Source organism: Phyllobates terribilis, unplaced genomic scaffold (genome assembly GCF_046119375.1).
Source record: "Phyllobates terribilis strain yellow unplaced genomic scaffold, ASM4611937v1 Scaffold_35__1_contigs__length_13245226, whole genome shotgun sequence".
NCBI classification, from domain to species: domain Eukaryota; kingdom Metazoa; phylum Chordata; class Amphibia; order Anura; family Dendrobatidae; genus Phyllobates; species Phyllobates terribilis.
The window spans coordinates 2,415,614-2,437,540 of NW_027362795.1; the positions used below are offsets into that span (position 1 = coordinate 2,415,614).

The 21,927-nt window shown below is 44.7% G+C and overlaps 1 pseudogene; it reads left to right on the forward strand.

The window, feature by feature from the left end:
* Window positions 1-21,927, forward strand: part of LOC141182693 (uncharacterized) — a 163,152-nt pseudogene that overhangs the window by 123,034 nt on the left and 18,191 nt on the right.

The following is a 21,927-nucleotide window of genomic DNA, read 5'->3' on the forward strand; positions in this document are numbered from 1 at the left end:
TTTTTCAGACTGACTGTCCTTCATTTCTTAAAGTAATGATGTCCACTCGTTTTTCTTTACTTAGCTGCTTTTTTCTTGCCATAATACAAATTCTAACAGTCTATTCAGTAGGACTATCAGCTGTGTATCCACCAGAGTTCTGCACAACACAACTGATGGTCCCAACCCCATTTATAAGGCAAGAAATCCCACTTATTAAACCTGACAGGGCACACCTGTGAAGTGAAAACCATTTCCGGTGACTACCTCTTGAAGCTCATCAAGAGAATGCCAAGAGTGTGCAAAGCAGTCATCAAAGCAAAAGGTGGCTACTTTGAAGAACCTAGAATATAAGACATATTTTCAGTTGTTTCACACTTTTTTGTTAAGTATATAATTACACATGTGTTAATTCATAGTTTTGATGCCTTCAGTGTGAATGTACAATTTTCATAGTCATGAAAATACAGAAAAATCTTTAAATGACAAGGTGTGTCCAAACTTTTGGTCTGTACTATATATAAAAGAATTTTTTTTAACAAACTATTGGAAATAAAAATGAATACATTTTAAACAATTGTATTTATATCTTCCTTTAAAACTAGGCTGATTTAGCCTGAGTTTATTTGTTGATGTTGTTTCCTAAACTGGAAGTTGCAAGCTACTGACCCCCCTGTTTTTTTGACATATTTGGGAGGACACTAGATTCGCACTTCTTCAGTCCTCCGAGCGGATGAAGAAACATGCTGATAATAGACGTCTGGATCCGCCTCAATTCCGTCCGGGAGACAGGGTCTGGCTCTCCTCCAAACATGTTGGTCTCAAAGTACCATCGTATAAGTTGGGTCCGCGGTTCATTGGTCCGTTTGAGGTTCTCAACCAAATCAATCCCGTGGCTTACAAGCTCAAACTCCCGGCCACCTTACGGATTCCCAACTCTTTCCACATATCTGTCCTCCACCCAGATGTTCTTAATTCCTTCTCTGACGATCCAGGTACCTCTCCAGCTCCAGTCTCCGCTGAGGACGTCTATGAGGTAGAGAACGTTTTGGCCACCAAAAAGGTAAGAGGAAAAACCTTTTTTTGGCAGATTGGAAGGGGTTTGGCCCGGAGGAGAGGTCTTGGGAACCCAAGAAGAACATCCATGCCCCTCTTCTTCTTAAAGAATTTCTTGCAGGCCTAAAAAAGAGGGGCCGTAAAGGGGGGGGGGTACTGTAGCACCGTCGTCTTTGCCAGGCCGAGACGTCGTTCCCCTTACCGCCGCGCTCCTGGTCCTGCGTCTTCCGGCCTCCCTGCTGCTGCTGGTGCATGCAGCTTCCCGTGCATTGTGCTTAGGGAGCGCGCGCTCCCTCTTAAAGGGGCCACGCGCGCCATCCTAAAAAATCCCCGGGCCGGGGGACTTTCCCTATTTAAAGCACCTCCTCCAATATGGAGGTGCCCATGCAAGGTTGTTGCTCTGTTATTCTTACTGTTGCTTCAGCCCTCAGGTCCCTCTGCAAGTCAGTCCTGTCCGCCAGTCTGTTCTTCAGTCCAGTCCGCCAGTCTGACTACTACCCAGCCCGACAGTCTGTCTACAGTCCAGTCCGCCAGTCTATCTATGGGCTTTGCCCGCCTGCTTACCTGGATGCACCTGCCTGTTACCTGCCATGCCCGCCAGCCTGCTTACCTGGAAGCACCTGCCTGTTACCTGCCGTGCCCGCCAGCCTGCTTACCTGGAAGCACCTGCCTGCTACCTGCCTTGTCCGCCAGACTGCTTACCTGGAAGCACATGCCAGTTACCCGTTGTGCTCGCCAGCCTGCCTACCCGGAACACCCATCTGGCTATTAGCCGAATCAGCCTGCTTGTCTACCCGGACCACCCGTCAGCCTTCCTGCCGTGCTCAACCGCTGTACTGGTCAGTCCCTGCGATCTGACCTGTGGGAGTCACCTGCTCTCATACAAGGTCGGTCCCAGAGTGGCATCTGGTCCCTCTGCTCGGTCACTCCCTGGTTAACAGAGTCTATTGAGCCGTGCAACCTTGGTCAGGCCGATTAGATACTTAGTCACTCCCCTCTGGTCTCTCCTTGCACCGCAGCACAGAGGTTCCACCACCCGGATCTGTAACATAAGGGTTATACATACATAATGGTCAGAGTTGCAAACACAATAGTAGTGGTACAAAAGAGATAAAGCAGTTACTAAGAGTCAGTTACCAGTCAGATGGATGGTCTGGCTTGTGGGGGAGGTGTTGCCACATGGGAGGCTAGTGGTCCCCTTTGTTGCAGGACTTCTCCCACATGACGTCACAACCTCCCAGGGAAAAAGTAAATGGAGCTAGGGCTGCTGGGCTCTTAACCCCACTGAATCACTCCCCCTCTTGCCTCCTGGCTGAACCTCAATCTCCACCCCTGGCCTCTCTGGAGCTAAAAACTCCAAAAACTAAAATGGGCTATACTTCCTTAATGGACAGTCCTAAGTAGCCGGTTCTGGTGTCATTGGATCCAGATGGGCCCCTGCTACGTGTGGAGACCAAGCAGAGGGGCCCTAGGGGCTCCTGCAAGGCTGTGCCGTGTATCTCCCTTTCCCTACGTGCTGGACTGTGCTGAAAGCCGGGGTGAGATTCACCCAGTTCGTGTGGTTCCAAAAATCTATTTAGTGTATCACTGGGATGTATTGTCTTCCCGTAATCCCATGTCAATCATTGTGCCCTGTTTGGTGGGGGATTATAGAGATCTTCAATGTAGAGTGTATTTGGACACTTCTGTAGCAAGAAGAAGGGAGGAGGCCGAGAGTCTGAGTGACATCCATCACCGCAGCTGTGAGCTGCCACAGGAAGGCCCCCTGTGGTTTCCAAGCCTTGTGGCATGTTCTTTGTATCAGACAATTATAACAATTATAATTCAACACCGAGTTATGGGTACGGAAAGTATTCAGACCCCTTTTAATTTTTCACTCCTTGTTTCTTTGCAGCCATTTGGTAAATTCTAAAAAGTTCATTTTTTGTTCTCATTAAAGTACACTCTGCACCCTGTAAGGAAGCGCTATTCATCACGCTGAGGGGTACTCGCTTCACTGGGTCAATTAAAGCACACATGCAACGTTTTCCGGTAATTCACAGTCCAGCAGTTTAAACCGCTCATAACATAGTCCATCTCAGTGGCTCGCAGGAATGTTACACATGTATCCTAGAGCCTTTTCAGTGGCAGTAATGCCTGCCTGGCTTCAAATACAGACTTCAGCAAGGTACAGCATCAATATTCACTTAAAGCGCCGGTTTACCTTTGCCGGGTCTCAGCTGCTTCTATCAGCTCGGTTCTGCCACAGCTGTGGCTTTAAGGCTCCCCAGACGTAGTTTCCAGGCCACGTGCCTTCCAAGGCTACTGGTATCCTAGACACAGAGATCCAGACACAGAGATCCAGCCTCTGCCTTCCAGGCTAATGGAGTCCCAAACACAGGGACCAAGCCTCTTGCCTTCCAAGGCTACTGGTATCCTAGACACAGGGATCCAGCCTTTGCTTTCCAGACCTCTTTCTATTTCAAAATCCACCAGGATTTATATATCCTTTTGTGCACACAGGACCTGTGATGATGTCACAATCATGTGATCAGTCACCTGAGGGGGAGGTAAATGGTCAGTCAGAACACACCCCCTGGACATTTTAGCAATGCAGCAAGCTGCTGCATTACAACCCCATCTTGACTGGAAAAAAAACAGAAATGTAGACATTTTTGCAAATTTATTAAAAAAGAAAAACTGAAATATCACATGGTCATAAGTATTCAGATCCTTTGCTGAGTATTGAGTAGAAGCACCCTTTTGAGCTAGTACAGCCATGAGTCTTCTTGGGAATGATGCAACAAGGTTTTCACACCTGGATTTGGGGATCCTCTGCCATCCTTCCTTGCAGATTCTCTCCAGTTCCATCAGGTTGGATGGTGAACATTGGTAGACAGCCATTTTCAGGTCTCTCCAGAGATGCTCAAATGGGTTTAGGTTAGGGCTCTGGCTGGGCCAGTAAAGAATGGTCACAGAGTTGTTCTGAAGCCACTCCTTTGTTATTTTAGCTGTGTGCTTAGGGTCATTGTCTTGTTGGAAGGTGAACCTTCAGCCAAGTCTGAAGTCCAGAGCACTCTGGAAGAGGTTTTCATCCAGGATATCTCTGTACTTGGCCGCATTCATGTTTCCTTCAATTGCAACCAGTCGTCCTGTCCCTGCAGCTGAAAAACACCCCCATAGCATGATGCTGCCACCACCATGTTTCACTGTTGGGATTGTATTGTGCAGGTGATGAGCAGTGCCTGGTTGTATTGTTCTCACCAGCTGTGTGTAATCTGTCTGATCAATCAGAGTGGTTGCGGCGCATGCGTCAGTTACATAGGTGCCCTCTGAACAAAAGGGACTTCCGGACTCACTGCGCCTGACACGCATGCGATGGAACGCATGCCGTGTCTATTGCGCAGGACCGGAAATCAAACGTGCCCGTTCACGTGCACATGCGCATTCTCTGTTGGAAATCCCCATGTGGTGGTGGCGGAGTTTAGAGGGGGTGTGCCAAGGCACTGGAGTTATATACAAAACATCTAAACCCATTTAAGTCCATAAACATTCTTTGCAATAACATAGTATATGTTTTTATAATAATTTTAGTTGAGAGATGTCTGTAGTGATTGGTATACATTTTTGATTGAAGAATATTATCAGTGTTTTTGTAATAATTTCAATTAAAAAAATATCTAAAAATATTAATTAATGAATATTATCAGTGATTGGATTGTGTGAATTTGGTGTAATCAAAAATGTGTGAATGAGTGTAAACAATGTAAATAATAAGATAGTGAATGGTATGAATTGTATAGTGGAAATAAGTGAAGTGCCAGAATAAAAAATGTCAGAACAAAAATTATAGGAGGTGTATAATGTAATAATGGTAAAATATTGTGCAGACAAATATATTTATAAAAACTATACACATGTGATAGGATGTAGGGTGTATTTCATACCACAATGTGTCCTGCAAAAATATTTTGCAGTTCACATGAATACACCCCACATCCTAGAAAATGTAGTTGTAATTGGGATCTGACTTTGTGATTTTGAAAGAAATTTTTTTAACAAACTATTGGAAATAAAAATGAATACATTTTAAACAATTTCATTTATATCTTCCTTTAAAACTAGGCTGATTTAGCCTGAGTTTATTTGTTGATGTTGTTTTCTAAACTGGAAGTTGCAAGCTACTGACCCCCCTATTTTTTTGACATATTAATCATTTACTGTTTTTTGAACAGATGGTCATATAATAGAAATGGATCTCAAAGCCAGGGAGACCGCCTGGAGATCTAAAGCATTGGACATGTTTAAACAGGGCTTTCCAGGTGCTCCACAGGATGTAGTAAGAGAAAACAGGGATTTAATGTTTCAATATAAAACGGCTATCCAGAGGAAACTTAAAATATGGTGGAATAGGATTACTTTGGAAATTACTGTGAACAAAAAATCATTCCCAGGGGATTAAGAGTACAGGTGTACCCATCATTTGATCTGGAAGAGACGGAATTAATTAATAGGTGGAAGGTTGCAGCCACCAATTGCTCCATGGAATTCTTAAAAATCATCATTGAAAAAAATACTTTGTCTCTGAGTATAATTGACAAAAAAATTGAGGATCTAAAAAAAGAACTTTATAATGAGAGACTCGAAATATATCTAAAAAGCATTGAAGGTGATATCAACAAATGGGAAACAGATATTTGTAAAGTGAAACATAAAAAATACCTACATGATGTACAGGATTATGAAAATAGTAAGGTCTTTAAATGGCAGCTACCAAAGAAACGAAGTCAAAACCAACTAAATACAACAGTTTCCTCTAATCATGAACCATCATGCTCTGAAAGCAGTGCTTCATGTAGTGAAAGTGAAGATGCAGTTGAACACACTAGACCAAATACTAGACTACACCAAAAGAGATATCATGAAATGTTTACCAAGAAATTCAACAAGAGACAGAATGACCGCCTGAAAGGTAGTTAACTTATCTGATCACATATTAAGAGACACAGGTGAAAGTTTTGGAAAAAGGTTTAACCTTCTCCCTATCCTCTCACTTAGATCAGTTCACAGTGGTGAAGGACTTGCACCTTTGCTAGAAAAATCATCTTACAAAAACTACACTTTAGACCAGACTTGGACATACTTTTTCCCACTGAGTTGGAAAAAAGGGCCTTAAAAGATCTGGTAGACCAGGAAGCAGAAAATGAACAAATTGATGGAGGTAAGTTTCCTGTTCACTTAATCAAAAAATCTAAAACCTTCCCATCATTATCTACTTGCTCAGCAGTAGACATTTTTTCTAAAATGGTAACAACAGAAATTGCAACACTTCCTCACAGTCCTAGAGGTAGATCGAATATGAGCAAGGAGGAGAGGGTGGCGCTTGAACATCTTAAAAACTTGCCTAATGTAGTCATAAAACCTGCTGATAAAGGCGGTAACCTGGTTATTTGGCCAAATGATCTATATGAAAAACAAGCCGCCAAGATATTAGAGTTCCCTGGTTGTTATCAGAAATTGACATTTAATCCATTAACTCAATTTCAGTCTCAACTGATTGAAATATTAGAAAAAGCATTTGAGGACAATGTAATTCCTAGAAGGTTGGTAGACTTGATAAAAAAGGTGCGACCAAGACTACCAACCTTTTATTTATTATCAAAATTACACAAGGATCAACTAGATCCTCCTGGGAGACCCATTATCTCTGGAAATGGTAGTCTGTGCAAAAGCATATGCACCATAATAGACTTCTATTTGCAACCTTTGGTACTTACCCTACCATCTTACATTAGGGATTCAACGGATGCATTGAGAAGACTAGACTCATTACAATTGGAGGCTGGATCTGTAATGGTAACTACTGATGTGGAAGCGTTATATTCATCAATTAAACACAAGGATGGACTAAAAGCAGTATCCCCTTTTCTTGAGGAGAGCAATCTGGACAAGTCAATGGCCACTCTAATTCTAACCTTATTATGTTTTGTACTGGAGCACAATGTTTTTGTTTTCAATAAAAAAAGTCTACTTACAAAAACAAGGAACTGCGATGGGGGCCTCGTGTGCCCCTGCATACGCAAACCTATTTTTGGGGGCGAGGGAAAAATATATCTTCCAAAGTGAGGAAATCGATGACATCCACCTCGTTCAAGGGTGGATGAGGTTCATCGATGATATTTGGTTTATTTGGGAAGGACCAACAAAGCAACTAAGTAGATTCATGGATCAGCTGAACAAGAATAATCTTAATATTAAGCTCACCTACCAATATGGAAAAGCAGTGGATTTTCTAGATCTGCATATCACCACTACTCCTAGTGGTTACATCATGACTGATGTGTATAGAAAATCCACAGCTACAAATGCATTACTACATGGAACTTCTTCCTACCTCCCTTCTACAATCAAGGGAATCCCCATGGGACAATTTTTGAGATTGAAAATGATATGTACCAGTAATGAATCATTTCAGCAACAAGCCCAAGACCTTACGAGACGTTTTAAGGACCGGGGCTACAGCAACAGAAACATTAAAACTGGATTTAAAAGAGCTGTGAATACCAGCAGAGAACAACTGTTATATGGCAAGAAAAAACAAAAAAGTGATGATAAGGAATGCTCTATAAGATTTATATCTAATTACAATGATCAGTGGCCAGAGCTTACCGGAATTATCAGGAAACATTGGAATTTGTTATTAACAGATCCAACATTACAAAAAATTCTACCTCAAAACCCCATAATGGTTGCCAAACGATCAAGAAATCTGAGGGATTCTTTAGTACAGTACACAGTCACTATGAAACAAGATCACATCTACAAATGGCAGATAAATCCAAATTTGGCTTTTCTACATGTGGAAAATGTAAGGCCTGCAAAAATCTGACAAAAGGAAAACACTTCAGAAATTATAACCACAGTAAAATATTTGAAATTAGAAAAACTCTCTCTTGAAATTCTAAAGGACTGTTTGAGTTTGGAGTGACGTATGCACTGTAGAGAGACCTCAGGAAATGACAGTCATGAAGTTTGAACCATACTTTGTGAGGACCTCTTAACAACAAAAGAGAAAATAAAGAGAAGAAAAGAGATAAGAAGACTGATAACTATGGACTTCCTTGGCCCGGTTACTATATTATTATTATTGTTGTTGAGCCCTTTTTCTTCTCCCACCCCCCCCTTTTTTCTTTTTTTGGGGGGAAAAATGATAATCTTCCATACAATTGTCATATATTATCGCATATGTCTTTCACTGCTCTTCCAGATTCATTTCACATTGTATTTTCGTATTTAATGTATACATATGTTTAATATTTCACGTTTATTCATTCACCTTTTAATCATCAAACGCCACACACCCTGCAATGGATATTCTATTGCAGGGTACTTAATGCACTTTTTTTTCTTCCATAACTTACATTTTCTAGGATGTGGGGTGTATTCATGTGAACTGCAAAATATTTTTGCAGGACACATTGTGGTATGAAATACACCCTACATCCTATCACATGTGTATAGTTTTTATATATATATTTTTCTGCACAATATTTTACCATTATTACATTATACATCTCATATAATTTTTGTTCTGACATTTTTTATTCTGGCACTTCACTTATTTCCACTATACAATTCATACTATTCACTATTTTATTATTTACACTGTTTACACTCATTCACACATTTTTGATTACACCAAATTCACACAATCCAATCACTGATAATATTCATTAATTAATATTTTTAGATATTTTTTTAATTACAATTATTACAAAAACACTGATAATATTCTTCAATCAAAAATGTATACCAATCAATCACTACAGACATCTCTCAACTAAAATTATTATAAAAACATATACTATGTTATTGCAAAGAATGTTTATGGACTTAGATGGGTTTAGATGTTTTGTATATAACTCCGGTGCCTTGGCACACCCCCTCTAAACTCCGCCACCACCACATGGGGATTTCCAACAGAGAGTGCGCATGCGCGCGTAAACGGGCCCGTTTGACTTCCGGTTCTCCGCAATAGACACGGCATGCGTTCCATCGCAAGCGTGTCAGGCGCAGTGAGTCCGGAAGTCCCTTTTGTTCAGAGGGCACCTATGTAACTGACGCATGCGCCGCAACCACTCTGATTGATCAGACAGATTACACACAGCTGGTGAGAACAATATAAAAACGGTACATTGTGAACATTAACTAACGCCCCCTATTGAAGAAGCCCAAGGCGAAACGGCGTCGTTGGGGTAGATCTTAGTCTCATCCGCAGGAGCTATACATTGAGCCATGTAAGTACTCTCATTTGAATCACTTGTCTGCTACATGCGAAGTCTAATTGATTTTGCCTCTGTAAGCACAGCACCTTAACTATGAGATGAATTAATCGCTGCTAGTCTTATTCCCCCATTTTTTGACATTGCTTTGTCTGGAAAACTCCTTAATCATGAAATTAATTAATTGCTATCAGTTATATTCCCCCTTTTTTGATATTATTTGGTCTGGAAAATACTAAAAAGAACCAAGCATTTATATACTTGTATACATCTATATCTAGTTAAACTTTATTATAGAGGAAAAAAAAAAAAACTCTTTGCACTTTATACTTTTTTGAATTTTTGAGTAAGGGGATTTAATTCATATTTAGAAAAAAGTATATCTTTTTCAGCACTTTATGATTAGGGGATGAGTGCAATAGAAATGGAGTAAAAGCATTTTTTTACATAAATTATTTAAAGAGATAACGTACTATAATAATAGAAGCTTGTAATTGGGATCTGACTGTGATTTTGAAAGTACCTGTGTTTTATATATATACAGTACAGACCAAAAGTTTGGACACACTTTCTCATTTAAAGATTTTTCTGTATTTTCATGACTATGAAAATTGTACATTCACACTGAAGGCATCAAAACTATGAATAACACATGTGGAATTATATACTTAACAAAAAAGTGTGAAACAGCTGAAAATATGTCTTATATTCTAGGTTCTTCAAAGTAGCCACCTTTTGCTTTGATGACTGCTTTGCACACTCTTGGCATTCTCTTGATGAGCTTCAAGAGGTAGTCACCGGAAATGGTTTGATAACAAAGTTCCTAAAGTTGACGGGTCTGTCATCCGATCATCCAAAAGATTGTCCCTACCCCTGGAAGATTCGGGCAGTCTAAAGGATGCTTTGAATAAGAAGGCAGATTCCTTCCTGCGTCACACCTGGTCACACCGCTAGGTCACTTATGGTGTGGCTTCAGCAATTAGGAGACCAGCTCAAGGATAAAAAGATGTCCAGAGATAAAATCCTCTCCAATCTGCCTTTGCTACAAGCAGCATCTGCTTTGTTGGCCGACTCCTCAGCGGATTCAGTTAAACTCGCTGCCAGGTCGGCGAATTTGTCTAATGCTGCCAGACGAGCCCTGTGGCTCATGGGTTGCCCAGGAGACCTACAATCTAAGCATAAGCTTTGTTCTCTTCCTTATGATGGTAAACTTTTGTTTGGCCAAAAACTGGACGAGCTTTTGGAGAAGCCTGGCGACAAAGAGAGGTTTCCCAGGGTTCACGGGGTAAACAAAAAGGTTCTATTTTCGGAGGAAGAGGTTTAACCGGGGTCGCCCTCCGGGAGAAAGGAAAAGATGGGAGCCCGGATCTAAAAAGGACTCTGGTTACATGTTTGGAGGACCATCCTCCAGTTCCAAGAAATCTCCCCAATGACGCGAGGCTAGAGGTCGGGGGAAGGCTTTCCCATTTTATCCCAGTTTATCCCAGCTTGGGAAGCCATCACTTCAAATCCCTGGGTGTTAAGTATCATAAAGAACGGCCTAAAGATACGCTTCTGTCAGGTCCCTCACCGAACCTTCATGATCACCTCCAGGAGGAAGTCCAGGGAGGAGCAGATGGCTCTAGAATCAGAGGTATTAGACTTAATCAACAAGCAGGTCCTTCACGAAGTTCCAGTTTCACAATGGGGACGGGGATTTTATTCCCCCCTGTTTGTGATAAAAAAAACAAATGGGTCCTTAAGGACCATTATCAACCTCAAAAGTCTAAATCAGCTGATAATCAACCAGACTTTCAAGATGGAATCAGTGAACTCTGCAGTGAAACTCTTACACCACAATTGTTTCATGGCAGTCATCGACCTAAAAGATGCCTACTATCATGTCCCAATCCATCCAGACTACCGGAAGCACCTAAGGGTAGCCCTGTTCATCCAAGGACAATTAAGACATTTCCAATTCACTGCCCTACCTTTTGGACTCTCGATAGCACCGAGAGTATTTACAAAGGTTATAGCGGAGGTGACAGCTTTTCTCCGAATCTAGAGCATGGTGATTGTTCCCTATCTGGATGACTTTCTGATAATAGGGAAATCGGAGGACCACTGTTCCTCTCAACTTTTAGAGGTCAGGACAGCTTTACATCACCTGGGGTGGTTAATAAATATTCAAAAATCAAAGCTATCCCCCTCAAGGACTCAGATCTTTCTGGGCTTGACCCTAGATTCCCAACGCCAATCCTATTTCCTCCCGGAAGACAAGGTTTGCAAAATAGTCAGCCTGGTCTCAAGGGCCATAAGGTCTCCCGTGATGTCCTTGAGAGAAGCAATGTCCCTACTAGGCTCCATGACTTCCTGTCTTCCGGCAGTCAAATGGGCCCAGAGTCATATGAGGCTTCTTCAGTGGGAGGTCCTGTCAGCACAGAAATCCTTCAACGGACATTTAGGGGAAAAACTATCTCTTTCTTTGGAGACAGTAAACTCCCTCTCCTCGTGGACAAACAGGGAGAATCTGACCGCAGGCTTACAATGGTCCAAACCAGTCGACCACACAATTACAACAGATGCAAGTGGCGCTCCGGCTGGGGGATCATCTGCCAGAGCTCTCCGTTCAGGGGCTCTGGCTACGTCACGAAAAAGAAGCGTCATTAAACCTAAAAGAGCTTCTGGCAGTGGAGAAATCCCTGATAGGCTTCCTTCCCCGCATACAGGGTCGCCATGTCCAGATCAGGACCGACAATCGGACGACTGGCGTATATAAATCACCAGGGAGGAACAAGATCTCGCTCCCTTATGGTAGTGGCAAACAGGATCCTGCATCTAGCAGAACAGCATCTTCCATCCCTCAGTGCTCTTTTCACCCGGGGGGGGTAGAAAATTCAAGAGCAGATTTCCTCAGTCGCCACACTTTAAGACAGGGAGAGTGGGCTCTAAACCCGATAGTCTTCCAACAGATTATCCAGCTATGGGGGTCACCGGACATAGATTTTTTCACCACCAGGGCGAACAGGAAGGTGGAGAGATTCTGTTCACTAAATCCAACAGAGAATCCCTATGCTGTAGACGCTCTCCAGATTCCCTGGAAGTTCGGGAAGGACTACGCGTTTCCACCGATAGTGATGATCCCGGCAGTTGTGAGGAAAATTCGGGAGGAGGGGGCGAGGATAATTCTAATAGCCCCCTTTTGGCCCAAAAGACTCTGGTTCTCCCTGCTTCGCATAATGTCGGTCTCAGATCCCTGGGTCCTGCCGGACAGGCCGGACCTTCTCATCCAGGGGCCAATATTCCATGCACAAGCCAAAGGTTTCCATCTGGCGGCTTGGAATTTGAGAGGTTGTTACTGAGCAATAGGGAGTAGTCACCATGCCTAGTTTCTACCCTGTTGGGTAGTAGAAAGCCCATAACAACTAAAATTTATTCCAGAATCTGAGGAAAATTCCTGCATTTTATAGACTCCCCATTGTCGGATAAACCTCCAGTTAGAGAAGTCCTAGAGTTTTTACAAAAGGGACGTGACCTAGGATTGGCTACGGGAACACTTAAAGTTCAGGTGTCCACCCGGGGGGCGCTCTATAATTGTAACCTGGCAGGGAACAGATGGGTCTCTAGATTCATTAAATCCTGTTCCAGAGCTAAGCCAGTTCGGCTCTCAGAGTTCCTCCCTGGGACCTGAATTTGGTTTTAAATGCACTCTCTGGCAACCCATTTGAACCCCTGCAGGTTATCTCGCCAAAGATCCTCACCCTCAAAACCATCCTCTTAGTGGCCCTAACGTCGGCCCGTAGGGTGAGTGACCTGCAGGCCCTTTCTGTTGATCCCCCATACACCCAAATTCATGAGGACCGGGTCGTCCTGCGTACAGATCCGGCGTACCTTCCAAAAGTTGTATCCAGATTCCACTGTAATCAGGAGATTGTACTTCCCTCTTTCTGCAGTAACCCTAAAAACCCCGGGGAGGTTAGGTTCCACAATCTAAATGTTAGAAGGGCTTTACTACAGTACATAGACATGACTAGTCAGTGGAGGAAGGACAAGTCCTAGTTTCTGGCCTTTCAGGGGAGTAGGAAAGGTCACGGGGTATCAAAGGGAACTATTGCTAGGTGGCTTAGGGAGGCCATTTGTCTAGCTTATACATCTACAGGTGTTCTGGCACCGGACGGTATTAAAGCTCATTCCACAGAGCTGTCGCAACCTCCTGGGCAGAGAGCCGATGTCTCGATTGACCAGATATGTAAAGCTGCTACTTGGTCTGCACCATCCACCTTCTACAAGCACTATCGGTTGGATCTATCCTCCTCTGACCTTACCTTTTGGGAGAAGGGTACTTCAGGCGGTGGTCCCTCCCTAGGGTGCTCATATTCTCCAAAATTCTCTCAAGAGTGCTGTCATGGGTGAGGGGAAAACACCAAGGTTACTTACCGGTAGACGGTTTTTCCTGAACCCATGACAGCACCCGTAGTTTCCCCCCCCTGTCTTTCTCACGCCCTGGTGAAGCACTTTACATTTTGGGTGATTATATATATATTGTAGGTGATGGTTATGTGTCTAACCTTTTCTGGAGGTCCTCTCAATGCTCTGTAATCCAACTGAAGCGAGGGAGAGGTACCGACCTTTTATTTCAGACAGTTTCCTGTCCTTGGTGGGGCGGATCCCTCTCTCAAGGTGTGCAGTCATGGGTTCAGGAAAAACCAGCTACCGGTAAGTAACCTTGGTGTTTTTTTTAACAAACTATTGGAAATAAAAATGAATAAATTTTAAACAATTGTATTTATATCTTCCTTTAAAACTAGGCTGATTTAGCCTGAGTTTATTTGTTGATGTTGTCTTCCCAAATAGTAGAAAATTCGCTGACCAGAGACTCCACGGCAGGATTGTCCACTGAAGCGGAGACGGGAAACAGAATCCGGGAGTGTTGACCGTAGACCACAAAGAACGGGGATTTGGAAGAAGAGTCGCTCTCATGGTTGTTATAGGAGAACTCGGCCCATGGTAGGAGCTCAACCCAATCGTTATGGTGAGCGTTGACGAAGTGCCGGAGAAAGCTGGTAAGGACCTGGTTGATGCGTTCCACTTGACCATTGGACTGAGGATGATAAGCAGAGGAGAAATCCAAGGAGACATCCAGCAGCTTACACGTAGCTCTCCAGAAGAGTGAAGTGAACTGGACCCCGCGATCAGACACAATGTGGAGGGCTAGGCCGTGGAGACGAAAGATGTGAAGGATGAAGTCCTTAGCCAGCACAGATGCAGACGGGAGGCCAGGCAGAGGGATGAAGTGGGCCATTTTAGAAAAGCGGTCAGCGACCACCCAAATGACAGTACAACCGGCAAAAATCGAGAGATCAGTAATAAAGTCCATAGCAATGTGTTGCCACGGAGCGGAAGGTACAGGAAGAGGAAGGATACGGCTGGCTGGAAGATGCCTGGGAACCTTGTTACGGGCACAGGAGGAACAAGCAGTGACGAAATCCGCAACATCCTTGCGTAGGGAAGGCCACCAGTAATGCCGGGCGATGAGCAGGAAGGTATTCCTCTGGCCAGCATGGCCGGTTAGTTTGGATGAATGGCCCCAGAGAAGAACCTTCTTACGATCCGGAACCGCTACAAAAGTCTTACCCAGTGGAAGACGAGACAGGTCAAACGGAGCCACAGTCATTACTTTGGAGGGGTCGATGATATGCAGAGGCTCTTCCTCTAGGTCGGAAGACAGGAATGAGTGGGATAGAGCGTCGGCTTTAATGTTCTTGTCCGCAGGGCGGTAATGTAGAGTAAAGCAGAATCGGGCAACGAACAGAGACCACCAGGCCTGACACGGATTGAGTCTTTGGGCGTTTTGTAAATAGGCCAGGTTTTTGTGGTCAGTGTAGATGACCACCAGGTGCAGAGCCCCTTCCAGCAGGCAGCGCCACTCCTCCAGCGCCAATTTGATGGCAAGCAGCTCACGATCTCCTATGGAGTAGTTGCGCTCGGACGAGGAGAAGAGCTTGGAGAAGAAGCAGCAAGTTACCATTCTCCCGGACAGGGATTTCTGGGTGTGCACCGCTCCGGCTCCGGAGGAGGAAGCATCAACCTCCAGGAAGAACTGCTTGTTGCAATTCGGATGGTGCATCACAGGGGCGGAGGAGAATGCTTGTTTTAGGGAGACGAAGGCCTCCTCCGCTTCAGAAGTCCATTCCTTGGGATTTGCTCCCTTACGGGTGAGCGCGGAGATGGGAGCGGTCCAGGAGGAGAAATGAGGGATGAAGCCCAGAAATCGCTGAATCGCCTTCAACCCCTCCGGTCAGGGCCACTTTAAGACGACAGAAACCTTCTCGGGATCCATCCGAAGACCAGTCTCAGAGATAATATATCCCAGGAACGGAAGGGATGTCTGCTCGAAGAGACATTTCTCTTATTTTGCATAGAGGCGATTCTGCCGGAGCCTAGGCAGAACCTGACGAACATCCCTCCGGTGTGTGGGCAGATCCGGAGAGAAGACCAAGATATCATCCAGGTATACCACCACGCAAGAATACAGGAGATCACGGAAGATGTCGTTAACCAGCTCCTGGAAGATGGCTGGGGCATTACAGAGACCAAAGGGCATCACGCGGTATTCGTAGTGACCGTCCCGGGTGTTGAATGCCGTCTTCACCTCGTCTCCCTGGCGGATCCGGACTAAATTGTACGCCCCACGAAGATTGAGCTTGGTGAAGATCTTCACGCCTTTAAGGCGGTCAACGGCTCCAAGATGAGAGGCAGGGGGTACTTATTCTTGATGGTGATCTGGTTAAGACCCCTGTAGTTGATACACGGACATAGCGAGCCATCTTTCTTCTTAACGAAGAAGAATCCTGCTGCAGCCGGGGAGGTAGATTTCTGGATGAATCTCCTAGCAAGATTATCTTCTATGTACTCAGACATGGCCCGGGTCTCAGCCAGCGACAAGGGGTAGATACGCCTGCGGGGAGGTGAAGCACCATAACCAGGTCGATTGGGCAATCATACGGCCTATGAGGTGGTAGTGTCTCAGCTTCCTTCTTGTCGAAGACGTCCGCATAGGACCAGTAGGGTAGATTAGACGGGGGTCGAGCTGGACGAACCAGAACCAGGCAGAACTCATGGCAATCCTGCCCCCAACAGAGCACCTCACCAGATCGCCAATTCAGGACGAGTTCACGTCTCTTTAACCAGGGTAGATCAAGCAAGAGGGAGTGAGAGAGACCAGACAGCACATGAGAGGAGATCTTCTCCGAGTGCAGCATTCCCACCTGAAGTGTTTCAGGCTCTGTGACAAGCAAGATGGTCTCCGGAAGAAGTCTCCCATCCACGGAAGCGACTGCCAATGGTTCAGCCAGACGTATGGTAGGAATCTGATACCGCTCCACAAGGGCCTGAGAAATGAGATTCCCAGCGGCTCCAGAACCCAAGTGGGCGGTCTCGAACAAGTGGATCTCACCACTGGAAATAGAAACAGATAGAGTCAAGGACGGAGAGGATTTATTCTTGCCTAGGACGACCTCCGAGCGGTCCTAGACACTGGAGTTTCCCGGCTTCACCGGGCAGGAATGGATCAGATGCTTCTTACTGCCACAGTAGAAGCAACTCCCTTTGGCTCGGTGCGTCTCCTGGTGAGACTTGACCATCTTGGTTTGGTCAATTTGCATGGGTTCAGGTGAGCGCGCCCAGGGAATTGCTGGTTGGGAGGCAGGCTTTTGGAATACAGGAGCGAGACGCGGAAACCCTCTCTCCCGGGTAGTCTCCTTAGCTCGTTCCAAAAAACGGATGTCAATCCGGGTAGCTAATGACACCAGGTCGTCCAGGGTGGAAGGGATATTACGACCGGTTAGCTCATCCTTGATCCGTCCGGAAAGACCCTCCCAGAAGGTGGACACCAGGGCATCGTTGTTCCAGGCAAGCTCAGATGCGAGGGTACGGAAATGTATGGCATACTGGCCCACAGTGAGACTCCCTTGGCGGAGACTGAGAAGTGAGGAGGCAGTAGAAGTCTTTCGTCCGGGCTCATCGAAGACCTTCTGGAAGGCAGTGAGGAAAGCCGGAAGATCAGACACCAGGGGATCCCCTCTCTCCCACAGAGGGTTTAGCCATGCCAATGACTCCCCGGTGAGGTGAGACATGATGAACGCCACCTTGGCCCGGTCGGAGGGAAACTGATGTGCCAGGAGTTCAAAGTGCAGCATGCACTGATTTAGAAAACCCCAACATAAGACAGGGCCACCACCAAAACGTGGAGGCGCAGAGATCCGGGGGCCAGAGCTGGATGCCATGGCACTAGTAGGCTGAGGCGCTGCCGGAGTGGGTGCCGCTCAGCTCAAGACAGACACAGATGGGAAGGGCAGCGTGTCCAGGCGGGAATTGACTGACCGCAGGTAGGTCAGGATAGTTTCCTGTTGGGATCTCTGATGAGAAACCTCCTGGTACAGGTCAGAGAGCGAAGGAGCCTGGGGGCCACCGGGTTCCATTGCCCGTGCAAACTGTTACGGATTCGGGTGGTGGAACCTCTGTGCTGGGGTGCAAGGAGGGACCAGAGGGGCGTGACTAAGTATCTACTCGGCCTGACCAAGGTCGCACGGCGGCTCAGTCGACTCCGTGAACCAGGCAGGGACGAAGCAGAGGGACCAGGTGCCACTCTGGGACCAACCTTGTATGAGAACAGGTGACTCCCACGGGTCAGATGGAAGGAACTGACCGGTACAGCTTATGAGCACGGAAGGAAGGCTGACGGGTGGTCCGGGTAGACAAGCAGGCTGATTCGACTGATAGCCAGACGGGTGCTCCGGGTAGGCAGGCTGGCGGGCATGACTGGTAACTGGCAGGTGCTTCCAGGTAAGCAGGCTGGCAGGCATGGTAGGTAACAGGGAGGTGCTTCCAGGTAAGCAGGCAGGCAGAGCCCATAGACAGACTGGCGGACTGGACTGTAGACAGACTGTCGGGCTGGGTAGTAGTCAGACCGGTGGACTGGACTGAAGAACAGACAGGACTGACTTGCAGAGGGACCTGAGGGCTGAAGCAACAGTAAGAATAACAGAGCAACAACCTTGCACGGGCACCTCAATATTGGAGGAGGTGCTTTAAATAGGAAAAGTCCTCCAGCCATTGGTCGGGGACTTTTTAGGATGGCGCGCACTGCCCCTTTAAGAGGGGAAGCTGCGTGCACCAGCCGCAGCAGCAGCAGGGAGGCTGGAAGACGCTGGACCAGGAATGCGGCGGTAAGGGGAACGGCGTCTCTGCCTGGCAGGATCTCTCTGCTGCAATTCTTCACAACAGGCAATCGTTCATTATCTTTAGGCGGAAAACCTGCTGACTTGTCTGCAAGAAACACATCTTACCTCTGAGAAACTTTTATAATAGTATCTCCAAGGATCCTAAAAGCTTAATTTACGTAGTCGCCGTAATTTTGGATGACAATCCCCCCGCCCTTATCTGATGATCTAATTATAATATTTTTGTTGTTCTTAAGACTTATGAGAGCTTTTCTTTCCGGATTGCTCAAATTTCCCTTTTTAAAATTAATAGGATGCTCTGATAATTTTTTAAAATCCTGTAAGGTTATATCATTAAACGTTTCTATCTGATGACTCTTGCTTTCTACCGGGTAAAAATTGGATTTGTTTTTCAGACCAGTGTGTATGGTATCCTCCATAGTCCCTATTGTAACGTTTTCTTTGTTTGATATGTTTATAGGGGTGATGGCATAATGTCTTTTGAGAGTGATCTTTCTAATGAAAGCTTGAAGATCCAAGAAGAAATCAAAATCTTTGATTTTGTATGTGGGGCAAAAAGAAAGCCCCCTAGAGAGCACACTATTTTCATCTGAATTAAGTGTATAGGTTGACAAGTTGTATATGCTAGTTTTGTTACACTTGTTGGTGTCCTTATTTGTTATCCATTTATTAGCTTTCTAAAAAAAAAAGAAAAAAAATGTTTTTTTTTTCTTTCATGCATGTTTGTATTTAAGCTGCACTAAAGAAGTCTGTATACCAGCTACTCACTGAGGAAGCGGACAGGACGTCCTCGAAACGTGTTTGAATGTGGCTTTTGTTTCATAAAATTCTTACATCTATCCATCGGACACGAGATCATCCGTGTATGCGGAGGAGCGCGAACATTTAGATATCTTTCTTCTTCTACATCGGTTCGTTGATACATTTTGGAAACTGCTAGGGTTGGTATTATCTGCAGCTCTCCACATTAGCTCTTATATGTGTTGTGCATCATCACAACACGACAAGGTGAGCCTCCTTTTTATTATTCAACCATTGTTTCATTGGGTAACCGCACCATTTGCGCCCCTATTCTATTTTGTTTTATAGTATTTCCTTCTACATATTGAAAGTGATAGAGAAATTGAATTTAGAGAAAAATAAGGACCATCTGGCCTGTCTAGGAGTTAGCCATTTAATGGATTCAATATACGCTAAATTCTTATGGTCAGTGACCACGGGGACTTGATGAACTGCCCCCTCCAGAAAATGTCTCCATTCCTTAACGGCTAATTTAAAAGCTAGTAATTTACAATTCCCAACAGCATAATTTCTTCCAGCAGACAAAAGTTTTGGAACCCTGAGATAAAATGGCCCCTACCTTCGAAGCATCCACCTCCACAATGAATGGTTCTTGGAGATCGGGTTGGATTAGAACAGTAGCTGATATAAAACACTCTTTCAATTTTTCAAAAACCCCAATAGTCCTGTGGCCAAACCTTGAGATCTGCCCCCTTATGTGTGATGACAATAAGAGGTTCAGCAATCTGAGAAAAACCCCTAATGAATTTCCTATAATACACTGTGTGCTGAATTATTAGGCAAGTTGTATTTTAGAGGATTATTTTTATTATTGATCAACAACTATGTTCTCAATCACCCCAAAAGACTCATAAATATCCAAGCTTAATATTTTTGGAAGTTGGAGTGTTTTTTTTTTTAGATTTGGCTATCTTAGGAGGATATCTGTTTGTGCAGGTAACTATTACTGTTCAGAATTATTAGGCAATTTAATAAAAACCAAATATAATCCTATCTCACTTGTTTATTTTCACCGGGTAAACCAATATCAGTGCACAAAATTTAGAAATAAACTTTTCTGACATGCAAAAACAAAAACCAAAAAAATTAGCGATCAATATAGCCACCTTTCTTTATGATGACACTCAACAGCCTCCATCCATAGATTCTGTCAGTTGCTTGATCTGTTTTCGATCAGCATTGCGTGCAGCAGCCACCACAGCCTCCCAGACACTGTTCTGAGAGGTGTACTGTTTTCGCTCCCTGTAGATCTCACATTTTATGATGGACCACAGGTTCTCTATGGGGTTCAGATCAGGTGAACAAGGGGGCCATGTCATTATTTTATCTTCTTTGAGACCTTTACTGGCCAGCCACGCTGTGGAGTAGTTGGATGCATGTGATGGAGCATTGTCCTGCATGAAAATCATGTGTTTCTTGAACGATACCGACTTCTTCCTGTACCACTGCTTGAAGAAGTTGTCTTCCAGAAACTGGCAGTAGGTCTGGGAGTTGAGCTTCACTACATCCTCAACCCAAAAAGGTCCCACAAGTTCATCTTTGATGATACCAGCCCATACCAGTACCCCACGTCCACCTTGCTGGCGTCTGAGTCGGAGTGGAGCTCTCTGCCCTTTACTGATCCAGCCTCTGGCCCATCCATCTGGCCCATCAAGAGTCACTCTCATTTCATCAGTCCATAAAACCTTTGAAAAATCAGTCTTAAGATATTTCTTGGCCCATTCTTGACGTTTTATGTTATGTTTCTTGTTCAAAGGTGGTCGTTTTTCAGCCTTCCTTACCTTGGCCATGTCCCTGAGTATCACACACCTTGTGGTTTTTGATACTCCAGTAACGTTGCAGCTCTGAAATATGGTAAAACTGGTGGCGAATGTCATCTTGGCACCTTCACGCTTGATTTTCCTCAATTCATGGGCAGTTATTTTGCGCCTTTTTTGGCCAACACGCTTCTTGCGACCCTGTTGTCTATTTTCCATGAAACACTTGATTGTTCGGTGATCACGCTTCAAAAGTTTGGAAATTTCAAGACTGCTGCATCCCTCTGCAAGACATCTCACAATTTTGGACTTTTCAGAGCCCATCAAATCTCTCTTCTGACCCATTTTGCCAAAGGAAAGGAAGTTGCCTAATAATTAAGCACACCTTATATAGGGTGTTGATGTCATTAGTCAACACCCCTCCTCATTACAGAGATGCACATCACCAGATTTTCTTAATTGGTAGTTGGTTCTCAAGCCTATGCAGCTTGGAGTAGGACAACATGTATAAAAAATATCATGTAATCAAAATACTCATTTGCCTAATAATTCTGCACGCGGTGTAGAATGGTTAAAAATAAAAAAATAAACCTATACTTACCTTCCGGGGTGTGCTCCGGCGCTCGTTCCTGGCTGCCCGCACATCGCGATGCCCTGTACTGTAGGACCTACCGTCACATGACTGTGACGTCAGCGCAGGTCCTTCAGTCCAACGCGATCTGTCGGCAAAGGAGAAGGAGCGCAGCGCGGGTCGCCAGAAGGTAAATATAATCTTTATTTTTTATTTTAGTCTTTTTTTTACAGTTTCTATGGTACCTGGGTGTGGAGGAGAGCCTCCTGTCCTCCACACCC